Raw genomic sequence first — 27667 nt, 5'->3', positions numbered from 1 at the left:
TAACAATAATTTATCTCTAATTGGATTTTAGTTAAACTTTTTAGTTAAATTAATCTAATTTCTAAATTTATAAGTTAAGAATTTAAGTCAAAATTAAATAGTAATTTTTTACTTTAAATGTATGTAATTAATAATAAGTATTAAATAATTAATAATGATAAACGTAATTAATAATAAATATTAAATAATTTAATTGCTCTATAAATGTACGTACTGAGTTTCAGTAAAATCGGAGAATTACAGCTCATATAGCTTCGAATTTTATATTATTTATTTGGTTTTGGACAAAATCTTGTTCATATTTGTAAAATATTTTAACTTCTACGTGATGTTAAATAATTTTCTATTCGATTAATGAAATGTTTTTTATATCTTTATATTTATAAACTTCAATGTCACTTTTGTAGGACCATAGATCATGAATAAAAATAAAAATTTTTCAAATAACGGACAAAAAATTTAAAATTATATACAAAATTGCGTTATTTATGATTCCTTACGTTTATGGACTGTTACGTCCAGACCTCGGAATTATTACTTAAAGGTTGAAGGGATGACACAAGAAAAGACGTAATATCCTCTATCGAATATCCTCTCGCAGATGACTGCTCTGGAGCGTGCCTGCGAGTCGAACGCACCGTACAGATCAGCCGATATGGGTCAACGTCTTAAAAAAGACGCTATGACTCCGATTGCGTGAGGTACGTCCGTCGGTTCGTTAATTTAGGCAAGAGAATTTAATCTCTTTTGCTTGGGATAGGACCATATGCGATCCCCGAGAGCAGGCGGGAACGAACGTAACGAGAGGATTAAATTACGAATAAATAAATTAATTTATTGTTAAAGTAAACATTTAATTAATTAATGTGAAACGAACAAAATACAAAATTAAAACACAAAATACTTAACATAAAGAAGAAATGGTACGCATAGTGATTACTCGGTAGATAATGGTTAATATCCTTTCGAATGGGGGCATAAGAATGGAAAAGAATAAAATTGCATATAAGTGCATGTAAGTGTAGCACACGGGTGTTACAAAAGTGCGGAGGTCGTCGGACATAGCGATTCGGAGTAAGACTCTACATTAAAATGTTTAGAGCTATGCCCGGTTTTTACAATATAAGTGAATTAAAAATAATAGAATAATTTAAATAAACATTTATGTAAGTATAAAAGTGTTAAACCTTCAGCACGATAGGCTCAGAAAGGTAAACAAGCGGGACGGAAGCAAGGGGAAACAATCGGCATTTAAATGATGATGGATAAATTACAGATCATGTTAATCCATGCGACTTATTACTGCGATGATTACAAAAAAAATGTCATTGCAGTTGGGATCAGCTAAAAACAAGGGGAGTTGGGCCAGCGGCCAGCGGTTGATTCTCTGCAGAGCACTCCTGGGGTTCCGCAGGGAAGTAGAAGAAGCAAGGACACACAAAAAAGGAAACACTTCCATTTTGAATACAAATAAATGATAATAAAGAGAAGTTAAATTTACTTTAATTCACCCGTCCCAATATTAAAACATTAATAATTAAATCTGCGGTTACTTCGGCGAGAAACTACAAAGATTAAATCGCGAGTTAAGGAGCGAATGCGAACGCGAACGAACGTGAATGCACACGTATGTCCGTAAAAAGGTTTAAGATTGCTCGTGAAAAAAACTGACGGATCAGAACGCGTAAAGACTGCCGGTCAAAAGATAGTAACCAAATGCGTTTCCTCCGGGAAGGATTTTAGTAAAAAGCTGTCGCGGGGGTGGGGCTTCGTTTCGAAATTAAGAGTATCTCGCGGGTCTTTAACGAATAAGAATTAGCGAGGGATCATTGAGGGATCATGTGGGGGAGTTAGCCTATCGTAGTTCTGAATTTTGAAAAAAAAGTGATTGATACGGGCAGAATTTTTAGAGAGGATATTTAGGTAGTGGGTCTGAGCCTCTATTAATATATGGCATTATCTAAATATTTGTGACTGAATGGATTAAATAACTGACGCTATGAAGGCGGCTATTCGAACACGCAGCTTGCTATGAGGGAAAATCTACTTTGATAATTTATAATTTTCCGTTGCCAGTGAATTAAAAATAATAGGGTTTCTTTGCGTTCATATGGCGGTCAAGTGTTTTTTAGTTTAGTTGCAATTCAATCGGGTTTTATAGTTTATTTGTTAGTTCGAAAAGCGAGCTTTCAACAATCTGAGGTCCATTATTATTGTTATTTTTTCGTTATATTTTGATTATTCAGACTGACGGAAGTGTATTTCCGATCAGATATTGCTCGAAGCGAGCATGTCCGGATGGATTAGTGCTCGACGCAAGTTTACAAATTCATTTCTTGCCTTATGTTTAACGATCATTGAGAACTGCGCCGTCGGCGAGGGGGTAAATAATTTGAATTCATCCCTTCCGTCCTTCCGCTAAGATTCGACATAAGGTCTTCGTGTCCTGCGATCACAGGTCACAAGGAATGAGGGGAGTCAGATGAGTTAGCCCGCAGGTAAGAGCTTGCCACGGTAGCTCGCGAAATACATTCTCCAGGAAATATATGTCTGAGTAATACCTCGTGTAAACAACTCGCCCCCAGTCACGAAGGGCAATCCTGGCTGTTTGTGTGTTGAGAAGAACTGCGGTTACGAGGTCTCTCCGCCATGCGTTTCCCTCTTTAACGGCTACTATATCGTCTTGTTTCACATCACTCAAGTAGCGCAGCTGGTCCTGTTTTATAATCATCCTCTGATTTAACTCCTGGTGGAACTTTTCCAATGCAGCCGTTTTTTAGCTGGACCCAAAAGAGTGGCGGCGATTCTACTCGCAGAATCTTCACTTCCAAACATCCGCATATTAAGAAATTAATGTCATGTTATTCGATTTCCGATTTTTATTGTTCTAGAAGAAAGATTTGGTTATAGCAAACAATAATATATATATAAAAAAAAGGAAATATTATTAGGTAGGAAAAAGGTGGTTTTTTTTTAATATCGACATTATTTCTAGTCTGCAGTTCATGTAAGTGGAAATGCAAATGTGGAGATTTCTTTAGTAGGGAGGGGAGGGTATACAGGTTGCAGATCTTGTTAATTTAGTTATTCGATTGTATCTGGTTTTTTTGCTTATTTCGGCTGGGGCCGAGGGTTCGGGATTTTCAAGCTTGTTTCTCTTCTTTCCTAAGTGTAATAGAAGTTGGGTTAATGAGTTCCATATGACTCCTATCAAGTATATTGACCATCCATACATGAGAGTATCTAATAATAATTTTATTATTCTCCCTAGGTATATTCCAATAACTCCGGCTGATGTTTCCAAAGATTAAAAGTTTACTCCAAAATTTCTGCCAGATTCAGCTATTTTTGTTATAGATGCTTTATCCATTAAATTTGAGAACAACCCTCCGTTCAAAGACGCCGCTTATTCGGGGGCTCGAGCCATGCTTGATGCAATCTCTCCTGTCGTGCTCCAGGAGGATTATTTGTATATTTGCCAATGGCGTTGGAGGGTGTCGCCGCTGCAGTCCGACCTGCATCCATCGAGAGAATAGGACCATCATCTCTCTGGAGTACCGGTCGTGGGGATTCGAAAGAATACATGTATATATGTATATTGTAATATATATATATATATGTATCATTGTATTGTTGACGTGTTATTCTAAACACGTTATTTGCGATAAATATCATCACATGCCTCGGTAGTCGAAAGGATAAGATGCCTGCCCGGTAAGCAGGAGATCCAGGTTCGATTCCTGGCTGAGGTGGTATTTTTTCGCAAAATAATTACGAGTTTTCACGACTGGTTCGTGGTCGGGCCCCGCCGTGACGCACACCCTCCCTTCTTATTTGGGTCGTCCCGGTCGTCCCATCATTCCTCTGGCCATGGTATTGAGTACTGCCGGCCTCTTGGCAGGGAACATTATATGATTGCGAAGATCTTCAAGATCACTATCGGTGTATATTCCGCTCGTTGCGAGCGCTCCAGAATTAATATTTCCATCGGTTTAGTCATAGGTTTCATGATGGTCGATGGTTGTGCATCCACCGATCTTGGCATTAATTTATACCATGCATCTCCTAAGAGATACACAGCAGGTGTAAACAAAATTACATGTTACTTGAGTCCCTTGGCGCAAAAGAATATGAGTCTGCGGGGTTAAAAAATAAATATTATTTCCTCGAATTATAGATAGCTGATTGTAGCAATCATTGATTCGTGCAATTTTCACTTCGACGGATACGCACTTTACGATGTGAATTACCCGCCAATAAAGCCATATATCCTTTCATTAAATGGTAGGCAAAAATATCTGGTGATTGCGTAGCAATGGCTAAAGCATTTTGTAACATCTTGTGTTCCAGTGTACATTGTTGTAGTAAAATATTTTGGTATGATTGATTTATTTGTGTGCGGATATGTTTTTCGATGTATACGAATTTCAGTTCATATAAGTAAAGATGTCGAGGTTAAAGACTCGAGATTGTTTTTTAAAGCTTGCTATGTTAGGTGAGGTTTCAAAAATAATTAACTTGGGATGTTCCGTGCGTGTGAGCGTAAAACGTCTCTATTTCCGCGTCGATCGGGTTTTGCAGGATAGCGTCGGTCGGATATGGTCAGGATTCGGTACGAGAAATAAAATATCGTGTCTCTTTATATATCTAGGTTTATATTTACAATGCCGACTGGCTGTGGTTTTTGTATGTACATACAGTATTTACCTGTACCTTTCGGTATTTCGCCGTTGGTACGGCGAAAAGACGCGCGGTTTCGAAGTATTATATAATCGCTCGGCTCGCGGTCGGTTTTCCGAATTCGGCGCGTTCCTTGATAGGCGCGGCGCGAGCGCGACGGTGCGCGGAGAGTTCGGCCGTCTTGTTTTGACGGATCAGCTGTGTATAGTGCTATGACGCTTCGAAGCTCCTTGCTTCTCGATCGTCAGAGGAAGATGGGCACAAGGGCTTACTTTTTGGAGCCCAGATTGAGAAGCTCTTCAACCTGTGAATACTTGTTGCGCTGGTGGATTTAGAGGAGCGATCGGCCAGAAGCTCCTGGCATGATAGGTAGCACCCTAGATCGCTTTTGGAGATGACTGGGAATATCGAGAGCAGTACTGGACTGGTTACTGTCTCGTCGGAGATAGGTCTCGATTATCTCCCGGAATCGCCTAATATACCCGAGCCGGCCATCGGGAGTCGTCGGGTACGGGTCGGCCGAACTCGGGTCGGAGTAGTTCCGGGGGATGTCTTTGTCGGAATCCTCGCGATAATTCGCCGAATGCGTTCGGGAATTCCGCGAGGATGTTCGGTGGCGCGGTCGGTAGCGGAGCCGGCGGCGGTGGCCTTACCGTGTGCGTGTTGTTTCACGCGGCGCGCACGTGAAGCCGCGTGATCTCCGGTTTGCCGCGTCCGCTGTTCGACGGGCTTTTCACGACGGTGGGATCGCGGAAGGATCGCCGTGTCGGCGCCCCGACGGTTGATCGGTCGGGGACGTTTTAACATTGTTAATAATTGAGCGGGGTGAGTCGGGTGTCATTATAAGCGTATATCCGCATGTTGCATGTTACTTTCCTTTAATTGCTAAAAACAAAAACAAAAACAGTGTCTTGAGCGGTTAAAGAGTAAACCGTTACAGGTTGTTCATATTTTCTAATATTTTGTTTGCATATCCGCTATATAATACTCCATAATTATTAAATTTATAAGAATCTACAGGCACTGGATCCCAAAAGCTATCGCCTCCTTCTACGTATATCCGCGCAACAAGTAGCGCTAAGTTCACAAGCTACTCTCGATCTGAGTAGTACTTGATTGGTTTATTCGTACATCGGTTATGTAATCTTGTAACGTAATCCTTATACTGGCGAGTACGACAACGTCTGTCCACGTGCCGTACAGATCTGATTATGTGCTCCCTTTGTATGCATCGTCGCATCTATGTTGCCTGCTAATGTTACCGGTCGTGCTGAGGTGTGATTCGATTTTAATCTGGTAATATAATCTGGTGTTGTAATTAATAAGTTCTATAGGCATGCATATGCTGACATACTTGTTTCTTCTATGTAGGAATATTTGCCGTTAAAAACGTTCATGGAGTGAAAGAACATGCCACATCTTTTGATCATTCTATCGATTTCAACTTTGCATTAAATTACTCTTACTGCCTCGAATTCATTTATCTGTAATAATTGTACGTAGACTGCTAGATTCTACGTTTTGTAACGAAATGTCACATTCCTCGATATTTAACAAAGATAAGGTAGTGTAATTTGCAAATGGCGATCCGCAATCGTAACCTATCCATAATTTTCGTCGATCTGCGTTATTAAAATTATCAGGATTATGGTAGTTATTCTCGTGATTCGATGATCCATCTGAAATTTCGATTATTTCATTATTATTTATTTGAATGTTAGTTCCTTACTAATGGATATGATAATGGTTGATTTGTAATTCTGCTGTTTCTTTATTTATTTATGGGTTTCAAATTTTTCACAGGTCGCGTTCGTTAATTTTCGTAATGTCATTCTTAGGTATTCTTATCGTTTACATATTCTGGAAACCAGAGTTAATGATAAAAAAAAATTTATCTGTGAGGGTAAAATTTGGACTTTAGCAGGCAGGTAAGTTTGTTGACTTCTGATTATCGAAGTATTGTCTCGTATTTTCTCGGATTCTCCCCCTTTGGTCTCATTTTTGTTGGATTTACGACTTATTTCTGAAACATGTGTATACCGAGTGTTCGTAGTAATGCGATGAAGCTAGTTTCCCATAAACGTCTTCCACAGTGAGTTTTAAACAGATTTCCTTTTTATATTTATAAAAGATTTCGTGAGCCCACAGTTATTCTTGAGTCTCTATACAGTAAGGATAGCCGCGCGATTTTTCGATGATTATGGGTGTGATAGTGGCCTGGACTAGCGAGGCCGGTTCGATGGGAGATAGTGTGAAGGAAGAGATGCGGGGGTTATTTATCTTGTGTCCTCACGATTCTCCGTGATCCTGTTTAGATTGTCTTTTGATTTAGCAGCGCTTCTCCTAGAGGTTTTCGAGGAATTCGTCGCGAGAGCCGGTGCTGGTGTGGATCTGGGTCGCCATTCTCCAAACCCGCCCCCACGGAATCCAGGTGGAAACGTTGCAGCTTCGCCGTCGCCGCAACCGGCTCGTGATGTCGATCGTTTCTTCCTTCCGTCTCCGGATAGGATCGTGCCGGAGCTGCCCGAAGTTGACGTGGCACGATTATCGCCACGATCGCGTCTCGAGTAGTTGCGATATAATCGGGTGGACGACGGGCGTCCGCTTCGTCCATCCCGTTCGTGAATATAGGAAAATCATCCCATAACCGAAGTGACGGTGAAATAGTGTGGTGGCTTCGTGACCCGGAAACGAATGCCCTAGAAGGTGTAATGCCGGTTGATGGTATGGATTTGCCAGAGCCAGGTGAGTTTCTTGGCTCGATATCGGAAAGGCGCGACGAGTTCTCGTCGTCGTGATCTGGACGACGATCTGGAGGAGCTGGTGGACGGCGCCTCCTGTCACGTTACCGACGAGGTCGGGATGGAGCAGTCAGGTCCAAGGATCAGGGATGCCATTTCATGTACGATTGCAGCCACGCTGCAGCATGTAGAGGGGATAGACTGGCACACACTCTAGCGCGAGCGCTCGTCCGTGTACGCTCCGCGCTTCGGCCAAGTTCGAGCGGTAGAGAAGGAGTACCGACAATTGCTGTCTTCCTCTTTCTCGAGAAACGCTGTACCGCTGATTTGAAGCTGGCGTCTCATGACATGACGAATTAATCATGCGATGTCATTGTCGATTATTTTTACATATACTTTTATACATATATTTTATTAAGTTAATAACATTATTACAATATATTTTTTTCATACATAAATAAAAATTAAAATTTGTAAATACAAAAATCCACTCTTTGCCAATATATACGCTTTTTATTTGCAAAAAGTAATTATTATATTAAAAAAAATTTATTGTGGTCTTATAAAGATATTTATATATAATTATTAAAAACTTAGCGTTTGTATATTGTATTCCTTGTACTTTTATTGTATTTATTTTCTATAAATATAAAAACGTATATATTGTTGCTCGACAGAAACCGCGAGAAGGTGGTGGTCTCTTCCGTCAAGAGGGAAATGTAAAAAATTATTTATTTAAATTATTAATAAAAAATAATTTAAATAATTTAATTATTGTAATATTAAAAATTAATTTTTTAATATTACAAAATTGATTTTTTACATTTCCCTGTGTGTGTGTGTGTGTGTGTGTGTGTGTGTGTGTGTGCGTGCGTGCGTGCGTGCGTGCGTGCGTGCGTGCGTGCGTGCGTGCGTGCGTGCGTGCGTGCGTGCGTGCGTGCGTGTGTGTGTGTGTGTGTGTGTGTGTGTGTATAAATGTATATATGGAAAGTTATATCTTTTAATATCGAATATATTCTTCAATATTAAAAAGTTAAGATGGGGATACACGATGTGATCGAAAGATGATACACGAAGTCACCGAAAGACAAATGAAATCGTCGCGCATCGTGAGATAAACAATGGAAAATCGAGATCATTGTTTCTTTCGGCGACACAGTGAGCAGCATATTTGACGACGCAAAAGGTTAGTTACAATTTATTATTATTTAAGAAATATAAATCACATTTTCAATGTAATTTAATATGCTTCATTATGTGTGTGCCTGCATGTGCATGTGCCTACGTGTGCCTGCGTGTACGTGTGCCTGCGTGTGCCTGCGTGTACGTGTGCCTGTGTGTACGTGTGCCTGCGTGTACGTGTGCCTGCATATGCGTGTGCTGTGTGCGTACGCGTGTACGTGTGTATTAAACTTTATCATTATCTGATATCAGTAGTATAATCAGTAGTATAATCAGTAGTATAATAATGTTACTATTATACTATCAGTAGTATTATAATGTTACTATATATAGTTTATGTATTTTACAGAGCAAAAGAAAAAATGTATTTTACAGAGCAAAAAAAAATTTGCGGATATGCTGCAATAGCAGTAAAAACAACATGAGCTGCAAATGCAGCAATTGAGAGAGCAGCATGAGCTGCAATTACAACAGCTGCGGGAGCAGATAAACTTGATAAGAAAAAGAACGCTTTTGCTGACAAATATAACAATTTGGACAGATATGTAAATAATTTTATTGGATCTTTAAAATGATTATCTGGGAAATCTTATATTCAAATCGATTGCTAGATCAGAAATTTGTAAACATTATTATTATATTTAAGTGTCCTACGTAATAATATTGATGGTCCAATAAAATTATTTCCAGATCTGTATTTGGTTAATTTATAATTTTTAGATTTTTCAAAAGTTTTTTTTATATAGAAACAACAACCGCAGCAGCAGCAGCCAGATAATGGTATTATTTATTGAAATAATTATATGTATATAAATACACACATATATGTCATGTATAATACATATATATGTAAACATATTAATTGACATTTAATTATTTTCAGTGTCTCATAGACGAAATAGTGGTGGACGTTCCCGTGCAAGATGGGCCTTGCAACGAGGGGGACGGATGTCATATAGTTGGAGGAGGGGCCGGAGGGGGAGAGGTGAAAGAGGCCCAGAAAGAAATAGAGGAGGAAAAAATATAACTGTTAAAAAATATTATTTCAAATAAAAAATATAAAAATAAATTTAAATGGATTAATTATTATTAATTATTATTAATTATTAATTTAAGTGGATTAAATTTTTATTAAAAGAAGTATTAATTATTCTTTTTAGTAATAATTAGTAATAATTTTATTTATTTTATTTTATATTATTTTAGTAATAATTATTCTTTTTAGTAATAATTTATCAAAGAAGCATTAAACATTTAAAAACTAATAACAATAATGAAAAGATAAGAGTGTTAACATAATTTGAATTTCTTTTTGCAATTGATATATTCATATCAGTTATTAATTTTATTTATTAATTTTATTTATTAATTATTATTTATTAATATCATAATTTATTTCATCATCATCATTTATTTATCTATTATTTATTAATATCATAAAAGCTATATAGCCTTTTTATATTCAGTTCCCTTTTATATAATAATATATCTAATATTTATTTTATATATTTATTGGTATATATATATATATATATATATATATATATAAATATATATATAAATATATATAATATATATATATATATATATTGTTTATTTATATATTTATTTATATATTTATTCAGTTTTTAATAGCTATATCTAAATATCTTTATAAGACAATAAATTTTTTTTAATATAATAATTACTTTTTGCAAATAAAAAGCGTATATATTGGCAAAGAGTGGATTTTTGTATTTACAAATTTTAATTTTTATTTATGTATGAAAAAAATATATTGTAATAATGTTATTAACTTAATAAAATATATGTATAAAAGTATATGTAAAAATAATCGACAATGACTAATTCGCATGATTAATTCGTGTCATGTCATGAGACGCCAGCTTCAAATTAGCGGTACAGCGTTTCTCGAGAAAGAAGAAGACAGCAGTTGTCGGTACTCCTTCTTTACCGCTCGAACTTGGCCGAAGCGCGGAGCGTACACGGACGAGCGTTCGCGCTAGGGTGTGTGCCAGTCTATCCCCTCTACGTGCTGCAGCGTGGCTGCAATCGTACATGAAATGGCATCCCTGCCGAGGATGTCTCTATACAACGCCCGAGACCATCCGGACTAGACTGTCAACGAGGTGATGGCCGAGGCCGAGGTGTGGGCAGAGCTTCTCGACATTCACCGCCGTCATGAATGTAACTTGCACCGATGAGTTTTAAACAGATTTCCTTTTTATATTTCCTTTTTGTTTCTTTTTTGTGTGTGTTCTTACTGGTATCGAATATTTAGGTAATTAAGTTATCGTTTATGCATATCATTCTTTCTCTTCTTCGGTTATTTTCGAGTGGGATTAATTATTGATTTTAATGATCGACTGTTTTAATATATGATATTCATAATCGGTTAGTGCACCACTCGACTGTTTTTCTTTATACAAATTCTTACATTATTTCTGTTCAATATTTCTGACACCTCGTGAAATCCAGTATATTTTATTAATAATAAATAATGAAATATTGAATACATAAAAATAGAATGACGTATATAAAAAATATTAATCTGTAATTTGGATATTTTCTTCCAATTCTCAGATAAAAGTGAAAAAAAAAGAAACAAAAAATGTACTAATTGAAAAATAGAAAAAAAAGAGATCAACAGAAATCACTTATAAGAAAAAGGTAAAAGATTTCTTAATCATTACAAATATCTGAGAAAAAAATGACTTTGTTGAAAGTGCGTGTAAAAAGTAAATTTTCTTCTTTTTGTTACAGAAGTGCAAGCAGTGTAATAAATATGTGCCAAATTTTAAACGACACATAATGACGCATATTGTAAATAAAATTTCTTGTGACATATGCAGACTTAAACCATTAAGTTAAACCGTTCAGATTTAAAAAGACACCAAAACGTTCAATACAAAAAATAAAAATTATTCATATTATATTCATATTATATTCATATTGCTTCTTATATGTAATGTAAATGCCGTGTATTTATTTTATCTTCGTCTTGGCCTCTCCTTTTTTATCTAAGTGGGCAGGAGCGGCCAGTAGTAAAGGTTGCGATCAATAGATCCCAGCAAGCGGCATGGAACGATCTCATTGGCGAAATAGACAGAGATCCGTGGGGTCGCCTCTATATCATAGTTATGAAGCGTGTTAGACTTCGGGAATCTTTGGCTCCGGTGGATTATCTTCCGATGCCTCGCATCGGAGACATCGTTCGCCTGCTCTTCCCTGACAGGAGTAGGATCGCGTGGCGAAAGTCCAGGGTCGTCGGTTGCATTCCGGATGTTACCGGTGTCGAGGTGGACTTGGCGCTCAAAAAGTCCTGCTCCCGCAGAGCGGCTCCGGGCTTAGACGGCATCTCGGCTACTATCGCCTCTCTGGCCCACCTTGTCGACCATCGCTGCCTGGTCGCTTGCTTCTCCAGGTGCCTTAGCGAAGGCGTATTCCCTGCGTTGTGGAAGCATGCGAGGCTGGTCCTCATTCGCAAACCCGGTAAGGAGGACGATTCGCCCTCCTCGTCTTCCGGCCTATCTGCTTGCTCAGCGATCTGGGCAAGATTCTGAAGCACATTACCGCGAATAGGATTTTGGTCCACTTGCGATCCCTCCCGAATAGCGGCGGTTTGAACCCTAATCAATACGAGTTTAGGGTCGGGAAATCGACGTGTGATGCGATCATTAGAATGCGCGATGGGTACACTGTCGAGGATAAGCTGTGTCTGGCTATCAGTATCGACATTAAGAACGCGTTTAATTTATTGCCCTGGAACTATATTGTCGAGGCTTTGAGTAACAAGGAGATTCCTTCTTATCTTGTAAATATTATTATGGACAGTAGTGATACTAGGCCGGTTCTAATCCAGGAGCTCCGAGCGGGGTGCGGGTGTGCGGAGTAACTCGGGGACGCGGGGGTAAAAAAGAGGGGGGGATAACTGGTAGGCACGGGGAAGGGGGAATGCTTTGTCGATGATCCTTTGGAATGTACTTTTGGGGGGAAGGGAGGAGGGGGTCTTTTTTTTGTCTAGGAAAAGCTGCTAGAAAAGATATTTTTTTGTAGAAATTGACGTAGGAAAAAAAGGAAAAAAAAGCGCCGATATTCCGGCTGCTATATACTTAAACAAATTGCTATTTGGAATAATGTACCTAACAAATTGCGATTCGAAAGATTTATAATGATGTCCCGATTTAGAAAAAATATTGACGACTGTACGTGTCACAGCATGTTAAGAGAAGCGCCAATAATCCGGCTGCCATAAACAAATGTACATGTTGCAATGAGTTAATTTCGAACAATCTCGAAAAATCCGTTATTTAATGAAAATAATGTACCTAAACAAATTCGAAAGATTTATAATGATGTCCCGATATAGAAAAAAATATCATTGACGATTGTACGTGTCGCAGCATACTAAGAGAAGCGCCAATAATCCGACTGCTATAAACAAATGTATATGTTGCGAGTTAATTTCGAACAATCTCGAAAAATCCGTTATTTAATGAAAATAATGTACTAAACAAATTGCGATTCGGAAGATTTATAATGATGTCCCGACTTAGAAAAAATAGCATTGACGACTGTATGTATCGTAGCATGATAAGAAAAGTGCCGATACTCCGGCTGCAATAAACAAATGTACATGTCACAACGTGTTAGTTTCGAACAATCTCAAAAATCCGTTATTTAATGAAAATAATGTACCTAACAAATTGCGATTCGAAAAATTTATAATGATGTCCCGATTTAGAAAAAATAGCATTGACGACTGTACGTGTCACAGCATGTTAAGAGAAGCGTCAATAATTCGGCTGCTAAACAAATGTACATGTTGTAACGAGTTAATTTCGAACAATCTCGAAAAATTCATTATTCAATAAAAAATAAGTCGGTAAATGGACACTTCTTCTTTCTTAATTTTTTCCTAATAATAAATATTGAAATATGTTCGTTCCTGTTTGGTCAAGTCCAAGTTTTCACGTAAGAGCCAAATAAATTTTGAGTGACACGGAACGGAAACTATAAAACTGAATACGATTTTTTATCGATGTTACACCGATAAATAATATTCCATCATAAATACCAAGTTTCTTTCTTTTTATGTTAAAAAAAAAACTATTTCCGGATATCGATTGATATTATTCCAACTGTTACTTTCAAGTTGTGCTGTCTTTAAAAAAAAGTCATCAAATCTTTTCTATCGAATCTTCTTATCGGAGAAAAAATTGAGGGTAAAAAAAACGGGAAAACTTGGGCTGCTATAAAAATCCAAATTGTGACTCGGAAAACCTATAACCATGCTTCGAGTTTGACAAAGGGACAGCGAAATTACAGACGATATACAGTAGATCATTGGGTATGCGAGATCACAGTAGATTTTCGGAAGTCTCGAAGTGAATATCGACTGTGATACTGTGTGCGTGTGTAAGAAAAATAGTTGACGATGAATAATGTGTTAAATATAGAAAATGTGTTTAATATAAACATGGAAAACCTCAGGAATATAGTGGACGAAGAGTTTGGAGATGAACTAGAAATGGAGATTAACAGTATTGACAATATTAACATTGACATTGAAGACGAAGATGAACATTGTCTGCATTGTCTGACGACAGTGATTGCATAAGTAATATGAGTGATGAACTTATGGATTATTCAGAAAAAATTGTTACGCGTTCGGAACTCCTTGCGTTGAATAATAATAAAAAGTATTGTTCAATACAATTTTATTATTCGACAGGTGGTGCTCTAATTATATGTGCCGAATGCATGATTCGTCTGGCGGACACTGACATTGGAGTATTGTATACCGTTAGGAAGCATGAGATAAATACTCTTGATGCGTTAAACGGTCGATTTTGCTCCAATTGCCAACAGTCCGTCTGTGTAATAATGCCATGCAATATGTGCCCAATTTGCACCGCGTAAAAAAAAAGACGATATTGTGGACAAATCACATGCAAGTGCAAGTGCTTCGTGGGACGCAGCTGCTAAAAAAATGGAACATCTCGAGCGAGTGGAACGCGAGCTGAACAATGCAGCCAGGTCGCTACTTTAGTGGAGTGTTTCGCGTGGCTGCAACAATGCGACGAGTGTATCGAACAACTCAAAGAACTTAGTCGTGTTAAGCGTCCTCGATTCACCGTTGCAAATAGACAATTTGTGGTGGCGAGGATCGCACGACTCGCGGGTGCAAAGGTACAGTTAGAAAGACGTTTCGTGCACGTTGGTGGCGAGTACGCGAGCACCAGTAGAGATAATGGATCTCTCGTTTGGCGCGAGATTGATACGGCGTTTGAAAGCCGTATATTGACTGGTGCGGTGATCAACGTGAACTATATCGAGCCGCGATGATTTTTGGAAGATGCCGGTGATGTAGTGCTCGAACGAGTGCGAGACATTATAGAAAGACACGATAATATAAAAGTGAACACCGCGTTCAACGGCGAGTTTGTGACGGGCGATAAACGCGCCAATAAAAGTATAAACACTAAAAATAGTGAACTCTTTCGAGTGTCAAATGTGGATGAGTGGTACGAGCAGCACGTCATCGAACCTACGTTGGCATCGCTCGAAGAATTTCAAGAACGCGACAGTGGATGGGCGCTATCACGTATATTAAATTTAATAATTAATGTTAATAAATATAATCCCATGCACGCGGGGTGTTACATCGAGTTACCGCGGAAAATTATGTTAAAGAGAGCGATAATTAACGTGCAGTCAACAGACAATGCGTGTTTCGCATAGTCAGTGGTCGCGGCCTTGCATCCGGTCGAAAGGCATACAAATCGGGAATCATCGTATCCACATTATACGACGGTGTTAAAACTCCAAGACATTACATTTCTGATGACGTTGAATCAAATTAAAAAGTTCGAACATCTCAACGAAATCTCTATCAATGTCTATGGTATCAAGGAAAAGGAGATTCTCCCAATATATCTGACAACAAAGAAGATGGAGAAACATGCAAATTTGGTATACATGCAGGATCCGCGCGACGATAATGGGCACTTCGCGTACATCAAAAACTTATCCCGTCTTGTGAGTTCGCAACTGAGTAAAAAAGAACACAAGAAATACTTTTGTGATCGGTACGTATGCATATTTTTTAACAAAATATGTAAAATATGTAAAATATTTTATAATTGTTAATTTAAATGCTAAAAATACTAAAAAATCATGTTTTCCGTTTGCAGATGTTTACATTATTTTAATTCATCCGAAAAATTGGAATCGCATACGGTGGATTGCGAACGGATGAACGATTGCGCCATCCGACTGCTGAATGAGAACGACAAGTGGCTCGACTTCAAGAACTACTGCAACAAAGAACGATTTCATCGTCTACACAGATCTTGAGTGCATATTGCGAAGGATGGAGCAGCAAAGAGAAAACACGTACACATATTAACAGCAGCACAAGGTATTTAGCGTAGGATATTATGTGCGATGCTCGTACGACGATGCGTTATCGGCGTATCAATTTCATCGCGACGAAGACTGCGTTGCATGGTTCGTTCGACAACTCGAAAATTTGGCGCATCAAATAAAAATTTTGTTATCCGCGAATGTCCCTATGGAAACATTATCGAGAGATCAGTGGGAGACATACCGTAGCGCGACGAGTTGTCACATTTGTGAGAAATCATTTGCGTCGGACGACACGCGGATACGTGATCATTGCCACCTTACCGGTCGTTACCGCGGACCCGCACATTCGAATTGCAATCTAAACTATAAAAAATCATATTGCATTTCTGTAGTCTTTCACAATTTATCCAGTTATGACGCGCACTTTGTTATCATAGAAATAGCTACGGCGTACGAAGGCAAAATTGACGTGCTGTCGATAACAAAGAAAAAATACATTTCATTCACTAAACATGTCAAAGATAGATCAGATTCGCAAAATTGTGTACAATTACGATTCATCGATTCGTACAAATTTTTGAGTACCAGTCTCGATAAATTGACATCTTTTTTAAGTAGAGAGAAATTGAAAATTTTACATTCCGAATTTTCCACGTTATCGAACGAGGATTTTGATTTGTTGACGCGTAAAGGTGTCTTTCCTTATGAATACGTGAATCGCGCGGACAAGCTGCAGGACACGCGCCTACCATCGCGCGAATCATTTTATAGCTCGTTGACCGGTAACACAGTGTCAGAGAATGATTATGCGCACGCCGTGAACATCTGGCAGCGGTTCTCTATTGAAACCTTAGGCGAATATAGCGATCTATATTTGAAAACTGATGTCTTGTTATTGGCCGATGTTTTTGAAAATTTCCATGAAAGTTGTATCAAAAGTTACAGTCTCTATTCCGCTCATTACTACACATTGCCAGATTTCACATGGGACGCCATGCTGAAACATACGCGTGTAAAATTTGAGTTGCTTACCGACATCGATATGATTATGTTTATCGAGCGCGGTATACGCGGCGACCTCAGTCAATGTTCCAACAGATACATGCAGGCCAATAACAAGTACATGCGTTCGTATGACCCGTCGAAACCGTCGTCGTATTTGATGTACTATGACGTGAACAATTTATACGGATGGGCGATGTGTCAATCGCTGCCCTATGCCAAATTTCGATGGATTGAAGACATCGCGAACTTTGACGCGAGCGCGATCGCTCCGGATTCGGGTTATATTCTCGAGGTCGATCTCGAGTATCCGCATCATCTGCACACGACCGACACACCGACTTTCTGTCCGACGCGCGATAAACCACCCGGCACGCGGCAGAATAAACTTGTCGCGACGCTATATGACAAAAAGCGATATGTCATCCACTATCGTAACCTGCAGCAATGTACGCGCCATCTTCGTATCGCAAAGATACACCGCGTACTACAATTCGCTCAATCCACCTGGCTCCGCGATTACATCGAACTTAATACACAGCTTAGAATGTGCGCGAAGAACGATTTCGAAAAAAATTTATACAAATTAATGAACAACGCGATATTCGGTAAAACGATGGAAAATGTCCGGAATCACGTGGATGTAAAATTGATAACGAAATGGGACGGACGATACGGTGCGGAGGCAATGATCGCGAAACCAAATTTCCACAGCCGCAGCGTCTTTGCGGAAAATTTATTTAATCGCCGTCGAACTGCGTAAACTCGAGGTAAAATTCAACAAGCCGATTTATGTGGGTATGTGTATACTCGATATATCAAAAATCTGCTTGTACGAATTTCATCACGAATATATGTTACCGCTGTATTGCGACAAATATAAAATCATGTACACCGACAGTCTTGTATATCACATTGAATGTGATGATGTGTACGAGACGATGAAACGCGATATCGCTAGATTCGATACGAGCGATTATCTGGCGAACAACGCATATGGTATGTCTCTCGTGAATAAAAAAGTACCCGGCCTAATGAAGGACGAAAATAACGGCGATTATGACGGAATTTGTCGGACTCAGAGCGAAAATGTATGCGATGAGAGTGGATGATAAAAAGGACACCAAAAAGACGAAAGGTGTAAAGAATAACGTCGTAGCGCGAACAATAACGTTCGATGATTATACACGGTGTTTGAATGAAGAGATCGAAATGACTCGTCGCCAGTCATGTATAAGATTCAAGTTACACCAAGTATATACGGTATCCGAGTCAAAAATTGCTCTGAGTCCATACGATGACAAACGATACATCATACCGGATTCGACGGAAACGTTACCATGGGGACATTGGCGAATACCTTTGTAATATACATGTATTTTTTTTATATAGTTTTATACATATATATGTACATATGCACATATTTCTTATAGTTTATATATACGTATGTACATATGTACGTATGTACATATGTACAGTATGTAATGTACGTACATATATATGTATGTATGTATTTATGTACGTGTGTACGTATGTATATACATACTTGTAGTTTATGTACATATGTACGTATGTATGTATTTATGTATGTATGTACATATGTACGTATTTCTTATAGTTTATATATACATATGTACATATGTTTATATATACATATGTACGTATGTACATATGTACAGTATGTAATGTACGTACATATATATGTACGTATGCATATACATATATACGTATGTATGTATTTATGTACGTATGTACATATGTACGTATGTATTTATGTACGTGTGTACGTATGTATATACATACTTGTAGTTTATGCACATATGTACGTATGCATATACATATGTATGTATTTCTTATAATTTATATGTACTTGTAGTTTATATGTACTTGTAATTTATATGAACTTGTAGTTTATATGTACGTATTTCCCGTAGTTTTATACATTTTATATATTATCTTAAGTTCATCGTAGTTAGTCCATCTGTATAGTTTCTTTACGAAAATGTAATGGAAGAAAAAATAAGACTTATTGTATATATTTTTATATAAATATTTTTTTTATTTGTTTTTACAATAAAATGAATGAATTTAAAATTTTTTATATAAATATTTTTATATTTGTTTACAATAAATGAATTAAATCACATTATTTTTGTGTATCCAAGAATTGTGTGACCCATCAAATCCTAGCCACTTGACGTAAACCTTATCTCCTTTCCTACGCAGTACTTTCTCCACGAGATACACGTCCGGATGAGTCGCGCGATGCAACTCGTAGAACGCTCCAGCAACGAATTCTCCGCGATAGTCTTCGAGTAGATAGGTTACGGAATTAGTATGCTGCACTTTAACGATCTTAAACACCTCGGTGGTCCAATTTGGCGTGTAACCTTTTTCGAAAACTGTCTTGTACTTGCTCACGCGTACCGATTCGCCTACTTTGAATTTTGCTGGACCTGCGATCTTTATCGCGCTGTACATCGTGCCCAAGAGTTTTTTAGCGATCGTGAGAGTTACGTCAATGGGTCGCATGCCAATAGTGCGATATTTGCACGCGTTGTAATCTAACACGAGACGTGGCAGCACGTCGACCCACTTGTAAGTACCATTAAATGTAAACATCTTCCACATGTCGTTTTTAAGTGTGCGATTGAACCGTTCGACGATCGATGCCTTCAATATCGAATACGTGGAATAATGATTAACGCTATGTTTTTTCAAGAGTTTCTGCACATCGGCGTTGTAAACGGGACTCCTTCCTCATATCCGTTTGCAAATTTCTCGGGCATCTTCCGCTCTCTCGAATTATCTCGGCGATAGCGTTAGCCGTCTCGCTTCCGATCTTGCTCTTAAGCGATACGGCCCAGGCATATTTGCTCAACGCATCGATAACGGTGAGTATGTAATGATGATCTCTGTTGAAATTCGAATATGGGCGCATCTCGACGATATCAGCTTGCCACAGATCGTCGTATCCCCGAATTATGACACGTCTTCGTGGAAAATTTCTTCTGGCTGGAACGTGCAATTCCTCGACGAGTCGTCGCCTTACGGAGTTAATATTTTTTTTACGTTCATTGGATTTTGACGATCTCATGTTTCGACGATGTTTGATATTAATGCGTGTAAATAAGATTTATTACAATTAAAGTTTTCTTCCTCACTGACGTCAATCGACTGGCTCGTTTCGTCGACACGCGATTTAATGTATAATAATGCCGGCTTCGCGAAGTTCCTCGATGATCGACAGCATCTCGTTGTCGTGAGCGTTGTGACCAGCTCGGTGCGAAGCGTCGAGTAATCAAAGTCGATCCACTAGTTCATTGGGATCGTCCCAATGCACGTAATCGATCTTGTTAACTTCATGGTGGATGGTATATTATTCATGCCTGCACCCTTTTTACTGCTTCTTTTATATGTAGATACGAGCGAAGCGATGATATTTGATAATGTACTTGTATTCCTTGTTGCCCATGATGGGATTATGGGCGCTGTGACCACGTCTATGAGCATTCGTTGTTAATAGTATACTTTTATACTCGGGGGCTCGATACGCGGTGGATAAGATACTCGCCAATAAAGGATGCGTCATTGCGAGAGATTCGAATTTGGGCGAAAAAGCTGCCGCTACAGCTGTTTGGGCAGCGATGAAAGCCAAGATCAAGATCGGCATGGGTATGAAAGCGAAAAAGCCAACAAAAAAAAAACGAATACTTCCAACGGCGAAACGAGGCGGCATATTACCGATTCTGCCAATGTTGGGCGCGCTCGGTTCCATGATTGGCCAACGTGGCGAAAGCGGTAAACGACAAGAAAGCCATACAACGTCAGCTCGAGGAACTACAACGTCACAATCGCGCAATGGAAACGCGCGGACAGGGATTGTATCTCGCTCCGTACAAATACGGACGGGGACTATATTTCGCTCCGTACAAAGGCGGACGAGGTGTAACAGCGAAAAGAGAAAAAAAGAAAAAAAAACGTCAAAGAGACAATAAAAATACCTACGGGTGTAACTACCAACGTACAATTGGACCAGCTGGCGAAACGTATGGGCGTACCATACTTCAGAGGCGTTTTCATGCGTGACGCATTACCGATTAGCGGCGCGCGTCGAAAAGAGAGCGGTATCGTAAATCTGGATGACACGATGGGTCCCGGCACTCATTGGGTAGCGTACGCAAAGAGAAACGATCGTGTTATATATTTCGACAGTTTCGGTAATCTTCGACCGCCGAAGGAATTGGTACGATATTTCGGAGACAATGTTATGATAGAGTACAATCGAACGTCCTATCAGACGTACGATCAGAGCGTCTGCGGACAGCTGTGTTTGTAGTTTCTCCAAACGACGCGCATGAATTTATAAAGTCTGACAAAATGCCGCGACGTTTCAGTATTCATTGAAACGTTCCATCATGTCGCTGACGCTTACATTAAGCGGGAAGAGCAGCGTTCTCGCGACAAACTACTTTCCAGCCATAGATTTGAACGACGATGACTACGAGCTTGGTCTAACAATTTTGGAGACTTATCACACGATACCGAATGTAAACGTTTCGAACAACAAATTTTATTTTGACAAAGACGACGCAGAAATTACGATTCCCGAGGGGTCGTACGAACTGCAAGCCATAAATGAATTTTTGAAACGTGAGATTTTACGAAAACATCCGCGACGCGACACATCCGATGGTAACGCCGGTGACACCGCGCGCGGCGATGATGACATTGGTGAATACCCGATAGTGCTCCGCGCAAATTACAACACGATGAGGTATGAGATTAAATGTGATTACAGAATAAACTTTAACAAGCCCAATAACATTGGATCGCTGCTTGGTTTCTCGTCAAAGCGTATATTGCAACCGCGAAAGTGGTATAAATCGGACATGTCAATCAACATAATAAATATAAACATTATCCGTGTAGAGTGCAACGTGACCGCGGGCGCGTATAGCAACGACAAAAGTGTGCACACGATACATGAATTTTCGCCGAGTGTGCCACCAGGATATAAGATATCGGAAAGGCCGATGCAAATCATTTACTTGCCAGTCATCGTACGGAGCATTACGGAGCTAACGATACGCATTGTTGATCAGAACGGACGATTGCTCGATTTCAGAGGAGAAGAGATCACTATCAGATTGCACGTACGACGGCGACAGCGATAACGCGAGCGCGACATTTGGGATGCTCGTGTTGAACGAAACGAAGCACGCGCAGAGAGATAACGCATCTTTTATAAAGAAAACACCAATCGACAATACTCGCTCATCCGGTTGCATCAAAAAGAGAAAGAAACTCAACGCATCGAACGTTAAATTTTTACAAGCTTTAGAATTCGCGGTGCGCAATTTGTGAGATGACTGACATCCTAAACATCGAAGACGAGCCAATCTTCGACGATCGCATCTTCAAAATTGAAACTCATATGTATAACCCATTCGCCAATATAACGTTTGGGTACAGTGATGAAATAAGAATACCCATACAGCAACAGGATCTGTACACATTGCCGTACAAAAGCTTTCTATATATCGAGGGAAAATTAACGAAGAAAAATGTCGACGGATCTGATGTGATGTTGGGAAATAATTGTGTGGCGTTCATGTTCGATGAGATTCGATACGAGCTCGATGGCGTGGAGATTGATCGTAACAGAAACGTGGGCATAACTAACGCGCTCAAATACTACGTAACGACATCATCCGAGAGAAGCGTGATTCTGAGAAATGCTAGGATGGCGCGTACCAACGCAGATGGATATTTTAACTTTTGCGTACCTCTCTACGTACTGTTAGGATTCTGCGAGGATTACAGACGCGTAGTAATCAACGCTCGTCACGAGTTGATCTTAATACGATCGCGCAACGACAACAATTGCCTGATGGGAAATTCGGCATTGGATCCCGTGATCGACTTATTCAAGATACAATGGCGAATGCCGCACGTGTTATTAAACGAGATAACAAAACTATCGATGCTGCGCACTTTGGAGAGCGGACGATACTTGGCTTTTCGCTCGTGGGATCTGTACGAATTTCCGCTGTTACAGCGTACAACCAAGCATTCGTGGGCCATCAAGACCGCTACTCAGCTGGAGAAGCCGCGATATGTCATCTTCGCTTTGTAAACAGGCCGAAAGAACATCATGGCCGAGGACACGAGCCGATTCGACGACTGCAACTTGACCAACGTGAAATTCTATCTGAACTCGGAATGTTATCCGTACGATGATATGAATCTGGATTTCGAAAAAAACAGATAGTCTGTGTTGTACGAAACGTACGCGCGTTTCTGCAAAAACTACTACGGATACGAGTATCTCCAGCCAAGTCTTACCCTCACGTCTTTTCTACATTACGGTCCATTCGTAATCATCGATTGTTCTCGACAAAACGAATCAGTCAAGAGCGCAACCGTGGATGTGAGATTGGAATTTGAGACTAAGGAAAACGTACCGATGAATATCACCGCGTGCTGTCTCATTATACACGATCGCGTGGTTCAGTACAATCCGTTGACCAATGTTGTACGCAAGATCACCTAAGAGCATCGCTGGCACATGAGAGAGAGAGAGACAATAAAATTTATACATCGATCGCAGTTTTCTTCTCGACAGTCATGTCTGTGCCAACGTTCGTAGACCTGCAAGGTCCTTCCTCGTTGAAGGACAGTTTGTCGTAAAAGAGTTGCTGCTCTTAAAGAACGGACCGTTCTCTCTCATTACATTTTCGCAAGCTCTATACCGTAGCATTTCCTGGCAAGTGCCGACAAATCTCGCGCACGCTGGGTGATACGTCATCATCATAGACTGCAATGGAACGACGGAACGATTCCGTACAGCGAAGCTAAAAGTTTGATTACGAAAGCTGTGCATGGTACGAAAGAAGATAACGACGACGACGACGACGACGATGATGCTGTCATATATGTTAAGGGACACGAAAAACGAAAATGGTTGTGGAATTTGCTTCTGGACGATGAGCGAGAGCGCGTGTGCATCGAGATCCTGGATGCGGATTACGAAGACATAGATTCTTTAAATAATCTAGATGCTGATAATTCTATACGATGTGGATATCATTATACCAATTGCGCGCCATTATACAAAATGTATTTAAATTGTTTAATTGATGGTAGATAATCTTAAATAAACATATATAACATATAATATATTTTCTTTTATTTCTTTTCCCCGCTATTACATTGATGATTATTTAATATTCCAACGATCCTATACATTTTTTTTCAATGTAACGTTCGATCGATTCATCGATGACAAAGAAATTGCGTTATGATTGAAGCGTGAAACTTTTTATTCACATTTTCTTTTTTTCTCTTTACATATTTTTTATAGCTGATTAGGTTTTTTTTTCTTGAAATAAAAATTTTATAATTAATTGATAATGACGCAATCTTTTTTTTCTTTCAGTTTATAATCACTATAACAGTAAACTCGTTCTCGATGTGCTATCTGCAATTGTACGATTCTTTGTCTTTTTCTTGGCCACTATAACATGCCTATTCACGAAATACTCATAATAGAGTATTATCGTTCAGCGAGGTCATTGGAGTTTTTGTCCACTCCATCTTTCAAATGAGAGGAAGGGGGGATTAACGCTCTGCCGTGTCAAAATTTACGCGGGTGCGATCAGTCCTCCGTCATTCGTTTGTACAAACGAACCATACGCAACGTACTCCGCCAAAGGAAGCAGTGCACTATACGATGGTGAAACGAAGAAGGAACGTAACGCGTAAGTTCGACATTTTCTTTTTTTCTTTTTGCAACATTACGCAATATTATGTACTTAATTGCTGTTACACAGCATTTCGATGGAGCCTCGCGCGGTGCGCTTGATGAGCAGATGTTACAACCTGACGGCTACGGGCTTCAAGTTTCTGGAAATTGGAATCAATGTTGGTCCACCGAGCTACGTAAAGATCGCCCTAGGAGATCATCGAGGACAAGAGCTGATATTGTCTCTCGAAACATGGAAAGGACTCCATGAGCAGCAACGGAATATCTACAAATTGCTACGAAACAATTATAAAGACAATTTTATAAGCGTCGGATCGTTAACAGTCCGAGTTTGTATGATGAACAACGTTACACTCGTACGTCTTGAATCTTCAAACGTACGCATTATGGTGATCGAATCGACGCTACGATGTTTAATCTCGCCGAATGTATTGATATAACGTTCAATCAACTAGACAGACTCGTTGAAACGATCGATGAAAAGTATACGCGATTCTTCAACATTGCGTCTATTATAACAAATCCCGAGGAGGTACCATACGTGATACGCGATAGCGATATCTTCGATAGGCATCAACTCGTCGATTGCGAATTGTTAGCTTTAGTTTTTAGGATGTATGAAAAAAAGATGATGTAAAAAATGTGAATAAAAACGTTTTCACGTTTAAAAATATGATTTCAATCAAAACAAATTTTCCTATTTCTCATCTTAAAATAAAATAATATTTCAGTTATAATAAGATATTATTTATTGGTATAATCAATAAAAAACATCAATAAAAAAAGGATAATATCTTTTTTTTATTGAATTCATTTCATTTTTCTATAGTTCACTTTTTTTGTAGTTTCCCATTTTCTGTCGCCATCAAAATTTATTGTTTCCTACGTGAGAACTTGATCAAATAGAAATGAGCACATTCAGTATTTATTACTAAAAAAAAACAAGAATAAAATTAAGGAAAAGTATCCATTTACCGACTAATACATTATTTTCATTGAATAACGGATTTTTCGAGATTGTTCGAAATGAACATGTTGCGACACGTACATTTATTGCAGCCGGAATAACGGCGCTTTTTTTCCTTTTTTTTCTTACGTCAATTTCTACAAAAAAATATCTTTTCTAGCAGCTCTTCCTAGACAAAAAAGGACCCCCTTGCCCCCTTTCCCCCTCAAAAGTACATTCCAAAGGATCATCGACAAAGCATTCCCCCTTCCCCGTGCCTACCACACCCACGCTTACCCCGCACACCCGCACCCCACTCGGAACTCCTGGGTTAGAAGCGTCCTAGTATCATTACTATGGACTACTTGTCTAATCGATCGATCGTTGCGGTCAAGAGCAGTGGAGTGTCGCGCACTTACGCGATGTCGTGTGGTGGGGTTCCGTCTTGGGTCCTCTCCTGTGGATTATCGCATACGACTCTATATTGAGTGTGGGTCTTCCCAGAGGTGTTCACGCCATTTGCTTCGCCGACGACACTCTGTTGCTCGTGGCTGCTGAAAATAGAGACGTGTTGTATAATAAAGCGAACATCGTTTGCGAGGTAATCCTGCAACACATCAAGGTACTGGATTTGGAGGTCTCCCCGCATAAGACTGCTCTTTCTACCGAGATACATCAAATCGGAACCTTTCCGATTCATATTTGACTCCGTTATAGTCGTAACTAAAGAATCGATGAAATATCTGGGAGTGGTCATCGATGATCGGTGGCGATTCTTCGAGCACATGAGTAGCGTTGAAGGCGGGGAAGTTTAGAAGCTCTCTTAGCTCGTTAATGTCCAATCTCCGTGGGCCATCGACCAACAAGTGTATGTTGTACGCGAGCGACGTGCATTCCATTATGCTGTATGCGGCTCCAGTGTGGGCTTTGGATCGCGTTTTCAGCAATAGGAACCTGCGGCTGATTCATAGGGTACAGCGTCGGCTAACTATTAGGGTGACGTCATCTTACCATACGGTTTCCTTTGTCGCAGCCACCCTGCTGGCTAGGATCTCTCCTTTTCAGTTGATGGCTGAAAATTGAAAATACGTGTACGATTTCGCAAATTGGACGTCGCAATGGTTGTGCTATCTCACACAGAGCTTGATTGGCTATTAAGACGAAGGGAAACGAACTGATGTACATGTGGCGAGCGCACATCGAGGGGATGGGCCCCGAGGATCCCGCTCCTCGCACTAGGGGAGTTATCTTGCCTCACTTTGTCGAGTGGATGTCACGAGATTTTGGCGGATTGACGTTTAGACTGAACACAACTCTTTACGGGCCATGACTGTTTTAGCGTATACTTTAAGAGAATAGGTAGATACTACTCGGATGGTTGCGAACATTGCGAGTTTGGGATCGACGCGTCCCACACGTTGCGAGGCGTGGTCCTTCTTACGGGATGTTCTTGTGACTAGCGTAGGTCGGGTTTTGAACGACGAAACAATCACTTTGATACTGCTTTCCAGCGAGGATAATTGGAAGCTCGTTGCTTCTTTCGCGGAAGATGTAATGTTTGTTAAGGAGTGTGCGGAGAGAGCGAGACAACGGGGTCCTCCTTCCGATGGATAGCACTGTGAGACTCATCGTCTTTGAGCCGCGGTGTTCCCTGTTCCGATGGATGATGGGATTGGTCTTCCCGCATGGTCAATCGCATTGCCCGTATTATGCGTATCCCGTATTGCGCTTTGTGTCCCTCGTTGCTGTTTCTCGTGATGTCTAGTGATCTTCTAGTCACCATTTGTCTATCGTCTCTCTCTAAATGTTATATACTATAGTTTATGTTATTATCTAGTGGTCGTGTTGGTTATACTTGTTATCCCCCTCTCTCCCTTTAGTGTACGGTTTTGTCGTATTTATTTATTTATTTACTGTGATGGATGCCTGTTGAGATGCCTCATGTCTCAGTCATGTGACGTCCTCCACTGAAGACCT

The 27667-nt window shown here is 39.6% G+C and overlaps 4 pseudogenes; all 4 read left to right on the top strand.

The window, feature by feature from the left end:
- Nucleotides 1-14595: 14595 nt before the first annotated feature.
- LOC148937488 (uncharacterized) lies at nucleotides 14596-15347 on the top strand (annotated as a pseudogene).
- A 2262-nt stretch (nucleotides 15348-17609) lies between these two features.
- On the top strand, nucleotides 17610-18454 carry LOC148937487 (uncharacterized; annotated as a pseudogene).
- Nucleotides 18455-22344: 3890 nt separating this feature from the next.
- Nucleotides 22345-23359, top strand: LOC148937486 (uncharacterized; annotated as a pseudogene).
- Nucleotides 23360-24818: 1459 nt separating this feature from the next.
- LOC148937485 (uncharacterized) lies at nucleotides 24819-25381 on the top strand (annotated as a pseudogene).
- Nucleotides 25382-27667: the final 2286 nt, after the last annotated feature.

The sequence above is a fragment of the Pogonomyrmex barbatus genome, unplaced genomic scaffold (genome assembly GCF_055798465.1).
Source record: "Pogonomyrmex barbatus isolate J1 unplaced genomic scaffold, ASM5579846v1 scaffold13, whole genome shotgun sequence".
In the NCBI taxonomy this organism is placed as follows: Eukaryota; Metazoa; Arthropoda; class Insecta; order Hymenoptera; family Formicidae; genus Pogonomyrmex; species Pogonomyrmex barbatus.
Note: the sequence above shows the minus strand (reverse complement) of the source record. Positions and strands in the feature narration are given on the sequence as shown.